Source organism: Myotis nattereri (genome assembly GCF_964212035.1).
Source record: "Myotis nattereri genome assembly, chromosome: 2".
Taxonomy (NCBI): domain Eukaryota; kingdom Metazoa; phylum Chordata; class Mammalia; order Chiroptera; family Vespertilionidae; genus Myotis; species Myotis nattereri.
Window position 1 is genome coordinate 69,979,186 of NC_138076.1, and position 21,193 is coordinate 70,000,378.

Genomic DNA, 21,193 nt, shown 5'->3' on the forward strand with positions numbered 1-21,193 from the left:
AAGGAATTAAAACTTCTGAAGGTTTAACATTTTGCCAAAGTCACATAAATATTGGCAGAACTTAGGTTTGAACCCAGGTTTGTATTGATCCAAAGCTCATACTGTTAAGTAGCACTAAAGAGCACCAACTCCTTTGCATACAAATTTAATAAGAGGTGATTACAAAGTATTTTTAAGCTTTGTCTTAATAATATTTCTAGGTTGACACATAAGCATGGACTTAAAAGAAAGTTAAGTCAAGTACTTTTGCTCGTTTCTGAAACAATGAATCTTTTGGTCATTTAGCTTGAATTTTTTTTTTTTTTTATATCTTTAAACTATGGTAATCTTAAACATGTATTTTATATCTTTATTTATTAATAGCTGCCCGGTGCATGAAAATTCATGCACTGCAGAGGGGGTCCTTCAGCCCGACCTGCCCCCTCTCACAGTCCAGGAGTCCTCAGGGGTGGGAGGAGAACCAGCAATCAGGGGAAGGTGACACCCCATCACACCTTTGCTGCTGCCACTGCCAGCAGTGCAAGCCTCGGCTGGCCCTGGTTACCTGAGCCTCAGGGGTCCTGAGCAGCTAGAGATTGGGGGACTCTGGAGGCAGGTGTGCGGAGTGGCCGGGCCTACCTAGGGGCAGGCCTAGCCTTACCCGATACCTGCTGTCTCAGTGGGGCTGAGGGGACTGGGTGCCGCCATCTTGTAGCTGTGGGCACTGCCATCTTTGAGGGCGTGGTGAACAATTAGTATATTCCCTCCTTATTGGCTGTGGGTGCCTCCATCTTTGAGGGCAGGGAAGTCAATTAGCATATTCCCTCCTTATTTGGTGTGGGTGATGCCATCTTTGAAGGCGGGGTAGTCAATTAGCATAGTCCCTCTTTGTTAGATAGGATGCAACAAGAAATTAAATAAATCACACTATTTAAAACAGTGATGGCGAACCTATGACACGTGTGTCAGAAGTGACACATGAACTCATTTTTTTGGTTGATTTTCCTTTGTTAAATGGCATTTAAATATATAAAATAAATATCAAAAATATAAATCTTTGTTTTACTATGGTTGCAAATATCAAAAAATTTCTATATGTGACACGACACCAGAGTTAAGTTAAGGTTTTTCAAAATGCTGACAAGCCGAGCTCAAAAGGTTCACCATCACTGATTTAAACAGAGACTACAGACATGATAATGATACTTTATTTGTTTATTAAACTTATATCCATTATTGCCTATTCTTTCAGGCACATTTTCAGGGCAGGTGTTACAGTAGTGTAGAAAAGAAATGCATTCCCTTCTCTCATAAATATATACCTAGTAAGAGGATACAAAAGTCAAAAATAAACAATATCTTATATAATAAAAGGCTAATATGCAAATCAACCAGAGAAATGACCAGTCGCTAGGATGCACATTAACCACCAGGGGGCAGACACTCAACGCAGGAGCTGCCCCCTGGTGGTCAGTGTGCCAGAAGCCGGGCTCACAGCTGGTGAGGGCAGCAGCAGTGGCAGGAGCCTCTCCCGCCTCCATGGCTGCGCTAAGGATGTCCAACTGTCAGCTTAGGCCCACTCCCTCTGGAAAGCAGGCTTAAGCCATCAGTCAGACACCCCAGAGGGCTCCTGGACTGCAAGAGGGTGCAGGCCGGGCTGAGGGACACCCCCCATGCACAAATTTTGTGCACTGGGCCTCTAGTATAATATAAGGTAGAAAGAATTGGTACCAGGCTAGTCTAAATCTAATATTATAGTACAGATATGTTTACAGATCTATATAGATAAAAATTTAATGTTGTAGGGCTTTCTTTAAATTATGAGAATTAAATAATTGTAGAGTACAGAATTTGCAATATTTCACTTTTAGCAGTTTTTTTTTTTCTTTTATCTAGTTTGGTTACATGTTTCCTTCTTGCTTTATTTGTCTCTTTCTTGTGCTAATTCCCCATGTTATTGTTACAACTTCCTACCTTATGTATTATCTAAGTGGTGGGCCAGAATACTTTTCCTACTTCTATAAGGAAGTATATAAACCACAGAAGCATTGCTACCTCATGACCTGAACTGAGGGTAATTGAAAATAAAATAAAACAAAACAAGTCTGAAATGGAAGAAAACAAGTACTAAAGGATCAATTTCTCTTGAATCAACAAAAATACAGATTATTTCTTCAGAATTAAGAACAGAAGATAGCCCTGGCCAGTAATCTCAGTGGTTAGAGCACCGACCCATGCATCAAAGTGTCTTGGGTTCAATTCCTGGTCGGAAGCCTGTACCTGGTTTGCAGGTTAGATCCCCAACCCAGTCTAGGTGCATGCAGAATGCAACCGATCACTGTGCCTCTCTCACATGGATATTTCTCTCTCTCTCTCCCCTTCTCTCCTTCTTTTCCCCACTCTCTCAAAATCAATGGAAAAATATCTCAGGTGAAGATTAACAAAAATAAATAAATAAATAAATAAATAAATAGAAAAAATTAAAAGAAGACAGTCTCAGTTAACAAATAAGAAAAAAAAACACATTTTGATATGGGATTTTTAAATTTTTTTCTATTAAAAAGTTTTATTTATTGAGTTTCAGAGAGAGAGGAAGGGAGAGAGGACAGAGAGAGAAACATCAATTTGTTGTTCCACTTACTTATGCATTTATTGACTGATTCGTTATATTCCCTGATTGGGGATTGAACTCGCAACCCTGGTATGCTGGGAAGATATTCTAACCAACTGAGCTACACAGCCAGGGTTGGGATGCTTTAATTTAGACTAAATATCATGCTGTCTTTTTAATCTTATAATCAAGATATTACCATTGCAGAAAGAGACTATTAGAAAACAATTATCCATAAGTCTTTTTGTGTTTTTCTACATCTTGAGAGCACTGGTACTAATTGCTCTTCTTAAAATATTGATTTGAGAGAGAGAGGAAAATAGAGAGAACACGCAAGAGGGAAACATCAAGTTATTTTCACTGGTTGCATTCATTGGTTCATTCTTGTATGTGCCTTGAATGGGGATCGAACCCGCAACCTTGGTGTTTGGGATCATGCTCTAACCCTGGTGAGGGGCAAACTATCTTTTCAAGAATGCTCATATAGCAAACTACCTTGGAATTCAAAAATAGTGTTATCCTCTAGAGATAAGAGCAGATTTCTCCAGGCTTGGAAGATGTAGGTAGTGTCTCTCTCCAGAGAAATAGCAGGCATGCAAACGAATAAAAGACAAAGATGATAATTGACCATACCTTCGCTACGCCCACCAGCCAATCAGAGCTACTATATGCAAATTAATCCAACCAACATGGCGGTTAATTTGCATATAACCGGCTGGAAGCGAAGCACGTTGGGCAGCGGAGGCGGGAGTATAACAAGCTGGGTGGCAGAGGCAGGAGGGAAGCTTGCCTCAGTGGGTTTCACTCCCTTCTCTGCTTCGCTCCAGCTGCAGGTAGCCCTATTCTTGCAGGAATCTTCCTGCAACGGGCCTCTAGTCTATTATAAAAGATTTGGTTTTCCTAAATTCAGGGTTCCTCTCCTATAATATATCCTTCTGCTTGTGGAGGTGTCACCTGGCCCTCTTAATGTTGGGAACCTGATTATTGTTAGTTTGTATCTGACCCAGGAATTTTATGTGTTCTGCCAGCATCCATGTAACTGTAGTAGGTAACTTGTTAGTTTTCAAGTAGACTAAAAATTTTCAGTTACATCATAGTTCTTGATAAGGGTGCTTTAACACTTCAAATCTCAATGCCCATATCAAGAAGCATGATGTATCTTTATATATACTGATAAAAGCATGCAGAGATCTAGTGTGCTTTAAAGTATTTGATTCAAGTAGGAAAAAGCACAGAAATATAACTCAGTGACATTTTTCTCAAGGAATAAAGAAAATAAATTTGAGTACTTTTCTCTTCCCTTCAAATAACACTTTTCAGTTATTTCTTCAACCTATTTTTACATGCTTTATGGGGGATACAAATAATAAGGACCTAATTGCTTCCCCCAGAGAGCTGAACAGGTATTTGCAACACTAAACACAGACATATACAAAGCTACTAAACATACAAGGATACAATAAAAACATGAACATAAAAATGATCAGTAACTTATAATTACCATTATTTGTTCAGGATTGCCTTTCTCACCATTATCATATTCATCAGAATTGTTTAATCCTCACTGCAATTCAAAGACAAAGGTAAAAGAAGTAATAATATAGAATTTTATAAATAAACTAGAGGCCCAGTGCATGAAAATTCATGCACTGGAGGGGGGGGCCCTCAGCCCGGCCTGCCCCCTCTCACAGTCTGGGAGCCCTCAGGGGCGGGAGGCAACCTGGTGATCAGGGGAAGGCAATGCTCCATCACACCTCTGCTGCTGCCACTGCCGCCAGCACAAGCCTCGGCCGGCCCTGGTTACCTGCACCTTGGGCTGCCTTGGGTGGCTGGGGGGCTGAGGGGGCGCCACCATCTTGTGGCTGTGGGAGCTGCCATCTTTGAGGGTGTGGCAGTCAATTAGCATATCCCCTCCTTAGTAGATAGGATTAAATAAATAAGTAAAATGGAGTGCAACTCACTGTGGTATATTTCTAGGTAATGATATTAATCACTATTTGCCTGTCTATTTGCCTGTCTATACACATATTTGTTAAGGACATATCCTAACATTCTCAGGAAAGACACATCCAACTGCCGGGTCCAAAGGAAGCATGATTTTACTTCTTTACTTCAATGGAAGCCAAATAAAACTAGGTATTTGACATTGGTATGAAGTAAGAACTATTGATGAAGCTAGACTAAATAACAAGGGCAGAAAAGATTATTCCTTTGAAATAGAATATTTGTCTCACTAGAGGCCAGGTGCATGAAACCTTTCCAATCCAGAACCCCTTGGGGAATGTCCGACTGCCGGTGTGTGCCCGCAGTTTTAACAGATGACAGCTCCATTGTTGTTTCTTCCTTTTCATGCTCAAAGCCATTGGAATTAGTAGGTATTCAAAGTGTGTATACATTTTGGGGGGACACCCTGTATATCTCTAGTCAGTGGTGAAAGGAACCAACAGTGGATTTGGAACCCCCAGACAGGGAACCTCACTCACTCCCCACATGTCTCCCTCAACAGCTGGCCTGGGCATGCGGGAAGCTTGGCTTCCTTCATAGTCCTGGGGAAGCTTGGCTTGGGCAGCAGCCATGAGGTGACGAAGAAAGCCAAGCCTCCTGAATGACCAGGCCAGTCACCGAGGGAGGGCCTCTGGGCAGCCGGCTCCATGAACACCACCCAAGCCAAGCCTCCCACCCACTCCGCTGGCTCCATGGCTCCAGCTGGCACCAACATCTTTGTGGCTATGGGCGCTGCCATCTTTGTGGCTATGGGCACTGCCATCTTTGTCAAAGAGTGATGGTTAATTTGCATATTACCCTTTTATTAGTATAGAAGATAATTCTTTTTGTGCTTTTTAATTTTATATTTTAATTACAATTAACTTTCAATATTATTTTTCATTGGTTTCAGGTGTACAGTGTAGTGCTAGACAACCATACACTTTACATAATACCAATATTTCTAGTACCAACCTGGCACCATACACAGTTATTGCAATATTATTAACTACACTAGGGGCCCGGTGCACGAAATTCATGCACTGGGTGTGTGTGTGGGGGGAGTGTCCCTCAGCCCAGCCTGCCCCCTCTCACATACTGGGAGCACTCAGGCGTTGACCCCAGCCCAGGCCTGACGCCTCTGACAGAGGCGTCAGGCCTGGGCTGGGGGCAGAACCAGTGATGGGGGAAATGAGGGTCCCCTGCTGGGCGGGAGAGCGGGTTGGCCCGCGTGATTGGTCTCAGGCGACCACCGGCACTCACGCCCCCAACCCGCTCTCCCGGGTTGGCGGCATGAGTGTGGGCGGACGCTGCAGCCACCCCGCCGGCCCCGTGTGATCGGGTCTCGGGCGACCGCCGCAGCCACCCAGCCAGCTCGCGTCCGGGTTTGCCGGCCGGATCGGGTCCTGGGCGACCACTGGCACTCACGCCGCCAACCCGCTCTTGCGGGTTGGCGGCGTGAGTGCAGGTGGACGCTGCAGCCGCCCCGCCAGCTCGCATCCAAGTCTACCGGCCGGATCGGGTCCCGGGCGACTGCTGCAGCCGCCCCGCAGGCCCGCGTGATCGGGTCCCGGGCGACCACCGGCACTCACGCCCTCAACCCGCTCTCTGATGGCACTGTACAATCCTGCCTGCAATAGGCAAATTAGCCGCCATGTGTTTTGGCGGTTAACTGCCAATCTTAGTCAGCAGTTAATTTGCATATCTCACTGATTAGCCAATGAAAAAGGTATCGGTCGTACGCCAATTACCATTTTTCTCTTTTATTAGTATAGGATTCCCTCTGCTATATTTTAAAATATATTTTTAAATATATATTTTATTGATTTTTTTACAGAGAAGAAGGGAGAGGGATAGAGAATTAGAAACATCGATGAGAGAGATCGATCAGTTGCCTCCTGCACACCTCCCAGTGGGGATGTGCCCGCAACCAAGATACATGCCCTTGACCGGAATCGAACCCGGGACCCTTCAGTCCACAGTCCGCCGCTCTATCCACTGAGCCAAACCGGTTCGGCTCTCTGCTATATTTTAAATCCCCGTGACTATTTCATAACTACCAATTTGTACTTGTTAATCCCATTACCTCTTTCACCTCATCTCCCCTCCCATCGGGCAACCACAGTATACTCTCTGTGTCTATATGCTTGTTTCAATTTTGTTTACTTTGTTTAGTAAATTCTATATATAAGTGAAATCATATGACATTTGTCTTTCTCTGATTTATTCGACTTCTGGGTATTTATCCTAAGAAACCAAAAATACTAATTCAAAAAATATATGCACCCCGGTATTTATTGCAGCACTTTTTACAACAGCTAAGATAAATAGTTATGTAAGTGCCCATCAAAAGATGAGCAGATTAAAAGCTGTGGTACATATGTACAATGGAATATTACTTTACAAGATAAAAGAATGAAATATTATCTGTGATAACATGGGTGACCTAAAGGATATTATGCTCGGAGAAAGAAGTCTGTCTCCTTCATTCTTAAATTGTCCAACAACTATTCACCTTTATACTTATATTTTTTAGAGATATACAAAGTCATATCTGATAAACAGGATTGTAAGGAAAAGAATATCTGTAAAATAGAAAAAAGAAAGATTAAAAATAATAATAAACTCATTTAACAGTAGCTTGAAGGGTCTAGTAACTTTGTGGCTTTTCAAACTCTGATGGCAAATAACTACTCTTAAGCTACTCTGATGAGTAGGAATTCATACTAGTATAAATAACTTCATCATTTGCATGGGTTACAACATGCAAGAGCTTATAAACAAACAAACAAACAAGAAACTAGCTCCAAAATTTTATGTGAAGAAAGTGAATATAGGTTGATATCACAGAAAAAAAAAATGTATGTGATGTTTGAAAGTTAGGTAAGATCTCTATGAGTATAACACATATACACAGAAAATTATGTCAAGAAGATAGCATATATAGGAAACACCTGGGTCAGAAGGTTACATGAAGAATGAAATATTAAGAGTTAAAAACCTAGAAAAGAGTATTCAAATAACAGAAATAAAGTCAGTGTGGCTTGATGGTAACAGGTAAGAGGAAATTTTAATAGTTTACAATTAGAATATTTACTATGTACTTGGCACTGTTCTAAGCATTTTACACCAGTAATTCACTTAATTAGCTGAACTATGAGACAGGTACAATTATTATGCACATTTTACAGATAACTGCACAATAGTGCAGTGTAACAACCCCCCCATTATTATCTTATATAATAAAGAGGTAATATGCAAATTGACCATCACACCCTCACAAGATGGCAGCACCCACAGTGGGGATGGGCCCGGTTGCTCCACGCACCTGCCACTGGAGTCCACTCAGCCCTGCAGGAGGCCTCGGGTCCTCTTGCACCCCCCACTGACTGACTGCTCACCCAGGCTCCTACAACGAGCTGCCTATCCCTCTCTTTCTCCTTCCCCCAAAGCTGAAGCCTGACTGTTGTGTCCAACAAATTGAAAGTTATAACTCATGTTGTTGAGACTATTCTCCATTCCTCAGCTGGGGCTGGTTGCTCCACACCCCGGTTGCCAGAGTCCACTCAGCTTCGCCAGGGGCCTCAGGTTCTCACCCCCCACTGACTGAGGCTCAGCCAAGCCTTGAATGGCAGCTTCCCAGCAGCCCAAGGCTGGCCCAAGGCTCAGGCAAGCCTTGAATGGCAGCTTCCCAGCCTCCCAGGGCTGGCCTGAGGTTCAGGTAACCAGGGCCTACTGAGGCTTGCGCTGCCAGCAGTGGCAGCAGCAAAGGTGTGATGGGGATGTCGCCTTCCCCTGATTGTCATGTCGCCTCCCGCCCCTGAGGGTTACTGGACTGTGAGATGGGGCAGGTCTGGTTGAAGGACACCCATCCAGTGCATGAATTTTCATGCACAGGGCCAATAGTCTATAATAATAAAAGCGTAACATGCTAATTAGACTGGACAGCATTCCAAATGTCATTCCTGATGTCCTTATGGATGAAGCTGGGGCTGGAGGGCAGCCTGGGTCCTGGGTGGCTGCTGGTGGCTGGAGGGAAGCCCAGGTCCCAGGTGCCTGCCAGTGGGCGGAGGAAGGCCTGGGTCCTGGGTGCATTCCAGCAGCTAGAGCAAATCCTGGATTCCAGATGTCTGCCCTCAGAGGTCAGTGTGTTCCCTTAAGGGGAATGCTGCTCAGCCAGAAGCCCTGAGCTGAGTTCACGGCTGGTGAGTGCAGTGGCAGTGGTGAGAGCCTCTCCCACCGCTGCCGCAGCACTAAGGATGTCCAACTGCTGGCTTAGACCCTCTCCCTGTGATGTGGGGGCCTAAGCCATCAGTTGGACATCCTATGAGAGCTCCCAGACTCTGAGAGGGCACAGGCTGGTCTGAGGACCCCTCCAGTGCATAAATTTTGTGCACCAGGCCTCTAGTACAGTAAATAAAAACACAAGGTTTTAAACCCAGGGAGTCAGTATGTGAAACTTGAGTTTGACTCTTTCTCACTGCACAGACTGTTTGATAGACAGTGTTCAAAGCACTAAGGACACTGGACAGAAAAATTGAAATTGGGGCAAAAAATGATATCTGAATCATTATATTATAACACTAGGGGCCTGGAGCATGGATTCATGCACCAGTGGGGTCCTTTGACCTGGCCTGCTCCCTCTCGCAATCTGGGGGCCCTCAGAGGATGTCAGAGGGCCGGTTTCAGCCTGATCCCCTCAATCCAGGCCAATGGACCCCACAGGTGCATGAATCCATGCACCGGGCCTCTAGTATGCATATAAGATCTTTGGTAAATCTCTTCTTCCCCTTCCCCCACTCCTCCCTTCCCTCTGAGATTCATCAGTCTGTTCCATGTTTCCATGCCTGTGCATTGAGTGTCTGCCCCTGGTGGTAATCGTATGTCATAGCTATCAGTTGAACAGTCGAACAGTAGCTTAGGCTTTTATATCCTATATAATAAAAGGCTAATATGCAAATTGTCCCCTTGATCAGGCATTCAATCAGGGGAAGGGGGCGGCCAGCCAACTGCCCGCGGCCCCTCCCTTTGGCCAGTCCCACCCAGATCAGCCCCCAACACCAATTGGGGGTGGGGCCAGCTGGCCAGCCACCCATAGCCCCTTTCCCCTGCAGACCTGGCCCGATTGGGCCCGATAAGGGCAGGTCAGCCGGGCCCCACCTGCACATGAATTCGTGCACTGGACATCTAGTATATAGATAATCTGATTTAGCTTTTATATGGACTCTGACACAGGGTACCTAAATGCAAAAAAGTTACTGAAACTAAGAAGAAAGCAAATAAAATAAAAAAACAAAGCAGAAAAATGGACAATGAAGAGACAGGATTTTTCAATCATGAAACTATGAAGTTGGAGGGGGTGGAGTAATGAAAAATAGAATAAGAATTGTAAGAGGGGACCAGCCCCACACTTGTGAGCCATTAGCACTTCTAGGTGTACCTCTGCTAATTAATACTTGTGTGCTCTTGTGCAATGAGCTCAAGTGTTCCGTACCTTTGTTTCTTTATGGGAAGTAAAACATTGAACCACTCCAGTGTTTTGTAATTCAAAATGTACTGCAAAGAAGTTAACCTGTTAAATTATCCACTGTTGACCTTATGAAGGAATAGGAAAAGTGTGAAAAACAGGCATTAATCACTATATTCATGAAGAAAAACATGAAATGAATGATAGAATATTTTTATCCTATGCACCTTGAGAAACACTGGAATAAGTGATCGCTATGGTTTCTAGTTCTAAAATTATATGATTCTATAATAAAAGTTTATATAAAAAGTAAACTTTTAAAAATATTTTATGTAAGAAATAGTTTCTCCTATGTCTCAAAAATATCTAAGAAGAAAAGCTATTCTTACATGAAAAGCGAAGCAAATTGAATCCGTTAAAATAACTCTAGGGCACCTCTAGGGCATCTGGCATTGAACCCAACATTGTTCCCTGTCAAAATGGGTGCAAAGAAGAGGAACTATAAAAATTGCAAGAAAAATATTCACTTACATTAATCTAAGTTGGCATCTGCTGTTATTGCTGAAGCTCTGTTGCTGTCTGATACAGCGTTATATGACCTTGAGGGGAAATAAAAAGGAAAAAGTTTCTCCAAAGAAGAAAATGAGCTATATACTTTCAAAAAAAGTGAATTATGAACCTCTCTTAAATTAGAATCATTTATAAAAAGTTCTTAGATATGACCTTGGATATAATTTATTTATAATAGGAATTAAAATGTTAGTTGTTTGTGCACTAATGGCTAGTTCCAAGCTTATAAAACAAAATTTTACCACAGAAGAAAAATACAATCACACTTGAATACATCTAATGGCCCACTATTGTGAAATATGTCTATTCGGCTATATGTCTGGGAATTTATATGAATACAACTTCACATAAAATGTATATATATACAATTACAAAAGCACATCACAACTAAAGGCTACTAAAGTAATGCATTGTTTATAGCAATGGTTTTTAAACTAGTTAGATTTCTCTAGTAAAACATTTTGGGTTGGGCAGAGTATCCTATAAAATTATGGATCAGAACTTTTCAAAGGGAATGATCACTCAATTCTAATAACAAACACATAAGAGTAATTAGTAAAGGAGGAAACACCAACCAGTCAGAATTAGACAAAATGAATTAAGATCAGTGCTTTCTTGTCTTCTAGGGAGTTTCATCCTCGGCCTCACGTGTGCTGGAAGGAGAGCCTGGATTCTGTCCCGTTAGGTCTTTCCCCTGACCCTGATTTCTGCCTCGTCACTGGGCCCACTGTTCTGCGTTCTTACTTTTGAATTTCTTTTTGGATCAGGTTTCCTACATTCAGGACATTTGCAGTTTGCTGTCCTCTGTGTGCCACAGCACATCCTGCCCCAGTTCCTGCTGCCAGTAACCTGGAAACCTGAACCCACCTCTGACTATTCCCTCTGCCGGTACTTTACAGATGGCCTCTGGATCCTTTAGTGTACTCTGGTCCAGTAAGTCCTGCTGACAATGGATCTACCAGTGAGGCGCATTGTAGCTGTTGTCTGAGAGACAGAAATGACTATGCTTTCAATTATATGAGATAAGAAAATTTAAGTTTGATTTTATAGTTAAAACTATATAACCATACACAACATAAACATGTGTTTGTGAATCAATAAATAGAAGTAATATTTCACTCAGTATTGGATACTGCTATGGGGTTTATTATCCATATATTTGCCCACATATTACTCAAATATTTATCCAGATAATAGTTTCAAAAATGTTTTACTTATACAAGTGAATGAATGAAACATGTTAATGTACTTGCTAATATTTCTTGCCATGAAAGTTGGCATCAATTAAGACAAACAGGAACTTTGATTTCTGGGTCCTAGAAGAAGCCTTACATATCGTGACATATTTAAGCAATTTTACACACTTCATGACAAACGCTCAGGTACTCAAATTCTCAGATGTTTTTTGTTTGTTTTTGCAAAGTGATATGAATAATCTCAGATACTAATTTGATCCATTGTCAGGAAAAGTACACTGTAAAGCAAGGATAAAAGCAAATCAGTTCTTGATAACTATGCATGTTCAGCCTGAGTGCTAATTTAATGGATTATACTATTACTAAAGGAAATTTGAAAGCTATGAGAAAACCAGAGATAAAACAGTGATGGGGACAGGGCAGAGATATCAACAGAATTTAACTTTCATTTGGACTTGGATTTTTTTTAAGTGCAATATCTGTGCCTGGGTCCATCTACCTTCTTTCTTTCTTTTTACACTATAGAGAAAATTGGAGTTTCCTTTTTAAATTAATAGCCTGTGTGTATATGGTATATCCCTAAGGATCCAGTGGTTATGTTTGCAAGTAAGTATATTTGGCTTCTTTATTTGCTGAAGTTCATTAAAAAATAAAACAATGCAGAGGCTAGATTATTTCCCAATCTACTCAAGTATTAGGGGGAGCATTAACTTTTTTCAAAGCAACTCTTGAAGAATATCTGTTCTCAAAACTTTGAAAAAATAATCGAGGGGCAGAAATATTATTGTGAAATTTCTGCACTGCTTCAGGCACTTCATCACAAAAGGTTATATTTTGAAATGTGTCAAGTGCCTCTACAAGGTGTACTGTGTGCCAGTATATGTGTGTATGTGTATTGCCTAGAATGAAATCAACTGATATCACCACGTTGACTCAGGTATCTGCAGCTGACAGTGCACCCTTCAGGCATTTTGAAAATCTTCAACGAACACTGCAGACAGCTGACAGAAAAAGAATGATGAATTAACACACTCAGGGGCATGGATAACAGCAAAGAGAGACTGCTAAGAAAGTTTGGAAAGATGGCTTGGAAATATAATAGGTCTGTTAATTTCATAGAACTCTTGACCTGGAAGATTTAGGAAAAATTAACTGCCTTAAATATTGTAATGTTATAATCTTAACAATGTGATATTGTTTCCAACAATAATAAAATCAATAATTGATTAAACAAGGCCTATGGGATACACAGATTTTAGTACTAATTTAATATTGGGTTTTAGGTGGTATTGAATGAATGAATGCCCTAATCTTGATATTTTAAATATGAAAAAAATCCATTATCCTGTCTGTAACTATAATATACTATAACAAGGATATATTGAAGTATAAAGAACAATATAAAAGTAAAATATTTAAAAATAAAAATTTTAAACTGTGTAGTATTTATACCTATTGAGCAAAATTTAATAATAATTCTCCTGTAAGATATTCATATTGGTTCATCTCTGAGTTTCTTTCTTTTTTATTTGGTATTTCATTTCAAGGGGTTGGGGCTGAGTCCAGTAGGAACAATTGATTTTTTTTGGAAGGTTGGTATAGAATAGGATATATCAAAATTATCACATGAAATATATTAAAGTCAAAGTTAAGTTGATGTAGATTTGAAAGCATCTTGAAATATGCTTATGTCTATACTACTTTAAATTCTATCTCTTTAAGAAAACTAATTTACTATTCTCTAGTAAGGCACTTCATATTTATTTTTGCACATATTCTTGAATATGGCCTTTATTTTTAATAATGAGGTTCATATTTATTTGCAATATTTTCTATATTCTAAACTTCTTCACAGAGGCCATATATAATTCTTCATTGTCCACATCTTGCATAAATTATTACAGGTCTTGAACTTATAAGGACAAAGAATTGCCTTTGTAAAAATTGAATTGGATTTAGTTACTTGAAGAGAAATTTTATATCTTAGACAAAGCCTATGTATTGGTTAGAGCCTTCAAACTAGAAGTGACTACTTTGGCGAAGTCATTTGAAGAGTAGCTTGGAGTAACTTTAGCAGAAAATATTTTAAAGTGATATCAAAACATATTGCTATTTATTGCATTATAATTGACCCATAAAATCTAGGTTGATTGCTAAACAAAAAAAAAAAATTGGAAAAAAAGAGAAGTTGGATAAATAGTAATTATAAAACTTGTATAAGTTTTATAGGAAACGTGTTAAATGCTTATAAAAACACATCATCTTCCTAGGGTACATAGGTGAACTAACATAAGCAATAGTTAACATTGCTATCTGACATCTACAAAACTGCTTTTGACTGCAGAAACCTATGTCACTTGCAGAAATATTGTTGATATTGCTAGAGGCAGAGCTGAGTTATTCATCTCACCATGATGACATGTAGACCATTTTCTCCAACAATTGATTGCATGGATGTCCTTATACCCTGAAAACAAACTATTTTTTTTTCTCATTGTAAGGTAGTCATGATTCTAGAAAATGGCAACATTACAGCAAGAACGGAAGTATTAAAGAAAAACTCAAAATGCTAATAGTTTTTATACCTTTCATTAAAAAGTATTTATTGAAATACCATAAAAAGTCTTATAAAAGCATATGTCATGTTAAACTTAAAAGAGAATATGAAAAAATAGTCAGAATTTTAATGAGTGCTTTACATGAATTAACTTTTTAATCCTTCCAATGTCCCTCTCCATTATTATTAGCACTAGAGGCCTGGTGTATGAAATTTGTGCACAGGGCAGGGGATCCTCTCAGCCAAGCCTGCACCCTCTCCAATTTGGGACCCCTTGGGGGATGTCCAACTGCCAGTTTAGGCCCGATCTTGGGGATTGGCCCTAAACTGGCAGTTGGACATCCCTGCCACAATTCTGGACCACTGGCTCCTAATCACTCACCTGCCTGCTTGCCTGGTCACCCCTCACGGCCCCCCCACTGGCCTGATTGCCCCATGCAGCCTGCTTGTTCAGTCGTTTGGTCGTCCCTCACTAACCCCCCTGCTGGCCTGGTCGTAGGCAGCCATCTTGTGAGGGTGGGAGGGTTAATTTGCATATTACATCTTTATTATATAGGATTCCTATGCTCTAGAATGAACAACTGGACACAGAGAGTTTAAATGAATTTCTTAAGGTCACACAGTTAGCAAATCATAGAGAATAGCTCTTAAGTAAGTCTTTCTTTTAATAAAACTTAATAAATCCTCATGAACTAAGTTAAATGATAGTAGAATTTATTCAATATTGCAATTATTACAGGAATTTTACCTTGCAACTTAAAAAAAGTGTCTTAATCTTCCATGAACTTCTACTTATTAATTATCACTTATTCAATACACAGTGACAAAAAAAATTATCTCCATATCAATAAAGTATATCTTGGCCCTATGAATATCAGAAAAGTAATTATGCATTAATTAATTCTTTCTTACCTGAGATTGCACATTAATTTGTATAGGTTAAATTGATAACATGGTTGTCATATCTATGCTATAATATTTGGATTTTTGCATACACTACGATTTATGTCATATATATCTCTAACTTCTAATAAGACTTTATATAAGATATACTAGGAATAAGTAAAAATAACTGCTTTTTAAACTCAACAGAAATGAGTTTGACCAATTTTATTATGTGACCTTGGACAACTTATTTAATAAATACTATGTTTTCATTTGCTTTTTGTGAAAAAAAAAATGACCTAAATTATAACTAAGATTCATTTCAAACATCAAAACAGATGCTTTTTTAAAATGCCTTAGTATATTTTTAATAATTGTTTTAATCTAGTTTTTTGTTCTCTCTCACACATGCACTTTACATGGCTACATGGTTTTAGTAACAAATCTGACTCAATTGCATTCTTTTGTGAAAATGTGACAGAATTTAGAAACCAGTCTATAATGTTTTGGTCAAATTAGGTTATATTTTGCAACTTGACTCTTCTCTGCCATTAATAGTTTCTTCAGATGAAAATCTGTTCTTCGTCTATTGAAGCAACATTTTTCTATGTAAAGAAAACAAACACATGGAAAGACAGTAGTCTGAGACCCAAACAGATTGAGTTTATTTCAGAACCATACCATCATCAATATTTCTCCAAGCTTGGCAAGTGCCCTGACACTTGCAATTTAGTTTAGTCTCGTTACTGTTTTTTTAAATCTGTACTTTATACAAACATTGAAAGGTTTCCTAGGAAGTAAATATAGCAAACACTCAAAAAAAGTAATTTTGATGATGACAATTTTATGATCAGTTTTTGTTTTGAGGTGATAAAAAGTATGCAGAAAATGTATAACTGATAGATATTTTTACTTATTCAAATTTTCCAAAAAGCAATAGTCTACAATGCATTTAAAACAAATACAGCCACTGAGATTAAAGTAGCTATATTCTAGTGAATGATAAATTGATTTGGATATAAAGATGGTACCAAAGGATAGTTATAAATTACCATTACACCTAAATCATTATTTCAACATTTTTTCCTCTGTGTCTCAATCTCTGATATGTCTATTAATAACATTCTCTCAGTAGTGTTGTAGAAATTATATTATAGTGAAACTACTAAGTTTGTAGGTCAATCAAATTTTTCCTAGCAATGAAATAGCAAAATAACTAACATGTAATAGTGTTCAGTACTTTGCACATGTTACCCAATTTATTAGAAGTATTATACTTCAATTACTTTATAAGTATGAAAAATATAAATATTATAAATATAAAACATAAGTGTAAACATAATGACTTGTATACATTTATTTATAAAAAAAAGTGAAGTATAGACAAAATTATAAAAATACATAAACAGATACTTTCATATATTATTTATAAAGATACATACAATATTCATAAACAAATAAAAATGTAGATATATTTACACTTTCTTATAAACATAAAAATAACTTAAATATGGTAAATATTTAAACTTCACCTATGTTTAATTTATTATAGTATACACTAACACTTTATCTACATTACTTTAGTCTTCAAAACAACTATGGCTACCATTTGATGGTCAAAGAATCATAAAATTCAGCGCAGAAAAGCGGTGACTTCCCTAACATCACATAACTTGTAGGTAGCAGAGCCAAGATTTTATTCCAGAAATTAGACTTTAGGGTATAATCTCATTTCCATCATATTCTCTTTCATAGACAAATTAATATTTAGTAAAGTTGTACGTGCCATTAACAAAGTGTTAGATTAGCTTCAAATGGGGGAAACAAATATATCTTTAAAGTCTAAAATATAAAGCTAATAGTACTAATTTTTCTAGGGGTTTTGTGAATAAAGATTTGGAATTAAATGGGGCCTGGTTAAAAATTATCTTCGTCAGAAAAAAGAAATGTAATGTGAACATCATGCATGTGCTTGATAGCAAAAAGAAAAAATATATAGGTTTGTGACTTTTGTAGATCATAGTTGCTGGTAATTGATTGAGTGAAATAACCTATAATAGAAAGTGGGGCCCTGGCCTGTTTTTCTCAATGGATAGAGCACCGGCCTGCAGACTGAAGAGTCCCGAATTCCATTCCGGTCAAGGGTATGTATGCTCCTTGGCCAGGGCCATAATTGGGTTTCATGCAAGAAGCAACCAATCAATGTGTTTCTCTCACATCGATATTTCTCTGTCTTTCCCTCTCTCTTCCACTCTCTGTAAAGATCAATGGAAAAATATCCTTGGGTGAGGATTAAATAATAATAATAGAAAGTGGACTCTAGTAGTTCCCCTATTATAAAAAATATTCAGATGTTAAATGTTAATAATTTTATGCCTTTTACAAACCACTGCATATCTATTGGAACATTAATCTAAAAACAAAAAAGACTATTACTTAAAATTATAAAATGGGTATATGCAACGTATCAATCTGAATTGATATGCTCAGACAATGCATATTCTCATTTGCCCTGGAGTCATTACTAACTGTACCCCTTTGACTCTCAATATTGTCATAGTGTGGTGGAAAGTTGTCTGGTCACCTTAGGTATAGGGTAGTAAAGAGATGATATAACTGTTGTTTTAAGAGACTGAAAGCATTAGAACTTTTGTGTCTCATAAAAATAAGCCTCGTGAAATTATGACTGCCAAGTCTCTAATAAATTAATGGAAGATGTGGATAGGATGAATATGGCATAGTCATCCAACCAAAAATACATTAGAATTAGGAGCACTCACTGAAGCGTGAAAGAGTTCAATTTGGGGCAAATAAGCAGCGTGGAACAAATAATTTCTCTGAGCTTCCAAATTAGATATTATAAGGATTAAGCACCAAACTCCATGAACTTTATTCAAAAGAGAGCTCTTTTGGCTGTCATCCAGATATTTCTGGTTTTCCAACAAAAACAATGCAAAAACATTTGTTTATATAGTTTATTCTATTTTCACACTAGATTTGAGCAATTAAAGTACCAAATTAACTACACTATAGACAAGAATACATAGAGGTAAAACATACTTATCTAAGTAAGTCTCAGCAATATTTTTAAAGTTATAATAGTTGAATAATAATTAGAATCATAGTTATTTGAAAAATGCATTCATATGTAAATTAATTAAAATTAATAGTGCTCTAAGAAATAGTATAGGCTAAAAATATAAGCAGCTTAATTCCACAAGTCTTTTTAATGCATTATTAGACCATCTACATCATGAAAGTTATAAAAGAAAAAGAACATGTTTTTTTTTTTAATTTTAGAATTCCAAGATTATAATCAAAATCCCTTTCAATCATGCCTCAAGTCAGATATTACAGGAGTCTACCCTACAAAATAAACCCTTATATTCTTATTTTAAGTAAAGTTTGCTAATTTTAAGTAGGTAATACATTTCAAGATTGTATTGTATGGGTAATACTTTTTTTCTGGGTGTCAAGTCTCTTTTTCCAAGTCAAAACATATTTTGGGATTCTAAGCTACCACCATGAACAGTTCTAATGCAATGAGTAAAATTATCAAGGTCTTAGTACAGATCAGTACAAGCACATGCAAGATTGTTCATGGTGTCTTTTAGGCATATGGTGAAGCTAGACTGCCCAGGATTTAAATTCTTCAAGAACAACAGTTGTTTGGGGAAATTTTTCATATTTAATTTTAATTTTATTTTGCGCCACTCTTCTCTTATGTTAAAATATTTTATGCTTAATTTATTCTTGCTTCAAGACATAATTATCAATAATAATCTGCAATAGTGATTATTTTATTGAATGCCCATTTAATGGCACTGTGGTCATTGTGCACAATGATAATAAGCCCTGTGGTTTCTGATTGCAATTTTCAAATAATGAAAAAATAAAAATAAATGACTACAGACTGAACAAATTTAACTTGATTCTATTAGTGAACTACAGTGTAAATTTTTCTTCTTTAACCCAAAATTTATTCTGGGATCAATCACTAAAAATATATATTTGCCTTTTATAGTGCAAAATATAGCTTTTATATTCTAGTAGCAACAAGTGAACCCACTGCCCAGATCTTTATTATTCACCAGGAAAAGTCATAATTCTTCATAGAATCCAATGATTCCAATGCTAAAGAAGGATAATAAAAAGACAGAATGTCAAAAGGGTGTAAGGAACTAACTTTAGAGAATTCCAATGGCCTAAATGGAAATACACTGAATAACAAAATAAATAATGATAGCACTTGACTATAACCAAAAGATAAAACAAACATCCATGTGTTCACACTATTAGAGAAATAAAGAGAGAAATAGGAAAAAGAAAGGAAGGGAGTCAGAGGGAGGAAGGAAGAAAAAAGTAAGGAAGGGAGGAAGGAAGGAAGGAAGGAAGAAAGGGAGGAAGGAAGGGAGGGAGGGAGGGAGGGAGGGAGGGAGGGAGGGAGGGAGGAAGGAAGGAAGGAAGGAAGGAAGGAAGGAAGGAAGGAAGGAAGGAAGGAAGGGAGGGAGGAAGGTAACTCTTTCTTAAAGTAGAATTCCAATTAAAAATGTAGGAAGAATGGTGACTAGAAAATCACTAGTAGAATATCACAGAAATAATTGTCACAGGCTAGACCCACCAATGAAAGCAAAATGAATGGACAAATGATTAAGTTAAAATGGAATATACTATATATATATATATATATATATATATATATATATATATATATACTTTCAAAGAAAAAACTATAAACTATATTATAAAGAAAAAAAGAGTAAATTTAGAGTGAGAATCCTAGCAAGACACAACCTTAACCAAGTGTTCAAGGTTATCATCACATATCCATAATGTGACCATATATTTACTGATTTATTCACAGAGGAACATGTAACTTTTGTGGTACTTTCCCAATCTTATGAGAAAAAAGAAAAAAAATAAGACAAATCACAATTGAGACATATTCTGAAAATAATTTAACTTCCCTTTTTTTAAAAAAAATGTTAAGGTCATGAAATATAACAAACCTCTTGAAGACCTGTTACAGATTGGAGAAGCTGTAAGTAGATTTCTATTGCTGCTGTAACAAATTACCACAAATTCAGTACTTAAAACAACACAAATGTATTATCTTACTGTTTTGCAGGTCTGAAGTTTAACATGGCTTTCACTGAGCTGAAATGAGGCTTTGGTAGGGCTGAGTTCCTTCCTCAGTGTCCTTGACTTTGCTAGCTTCTGGAGGCTGCCTGAACTCCCTTGGTTTTGGTCAGTTTCCTCCATGGTCGAAACCAGGGACATCACATCTCTCTGACCTTCCTTCTATCTTCACATCTTTCTCTGACCACAGCCGTGAATGATTCTCTGCTTTTAAGGGATTCATGTGATAAGAATGTGCTAACCTCGAAAATCAAGTAAAGTAACAAATCACATGTAGTAAGTATCTATAACAGCCGTGGGCAAACTACGGCCCGCTGGCCAGATCCTGCCCGTTTGAAATGAATAAAACTATTGAAAAAAAAGACCGTACCCTTTTATGTAATGATGTTTACTTTGAATTTATATTAGTTCACACAAACACTCCATTTATGCTTTTGTTCCGGCCCGCCAGTCCAGTTTAAGAAACCATTGTGGCCCTCGAGTCAAAAACTTTGCCCACCCAGATCTGTAATAATAAAAGGGTAATATGCTAATTAGACCAGATGTGCTTCTAGATGTCATTCAGGTCAAAGCTGGGGCTGGAGGGAAGCCCAGGTCCCAGGTGCAGGAGGGAAGCCGGTGCCAACAGCTGGGGAAGGAAGGCCTACTCTTGCACAAATTTTCATGCATCGGGCCTCTAGTGAGGATATTAAACTCTTGGCATAGTATAAATTGGGGTGAGGTTAGAAATAAACACTAACTTGCCTATCACAGAAACATGAGAAATACATCAATTCTAGATTGAATCCTGAACTGTAAACTGACCT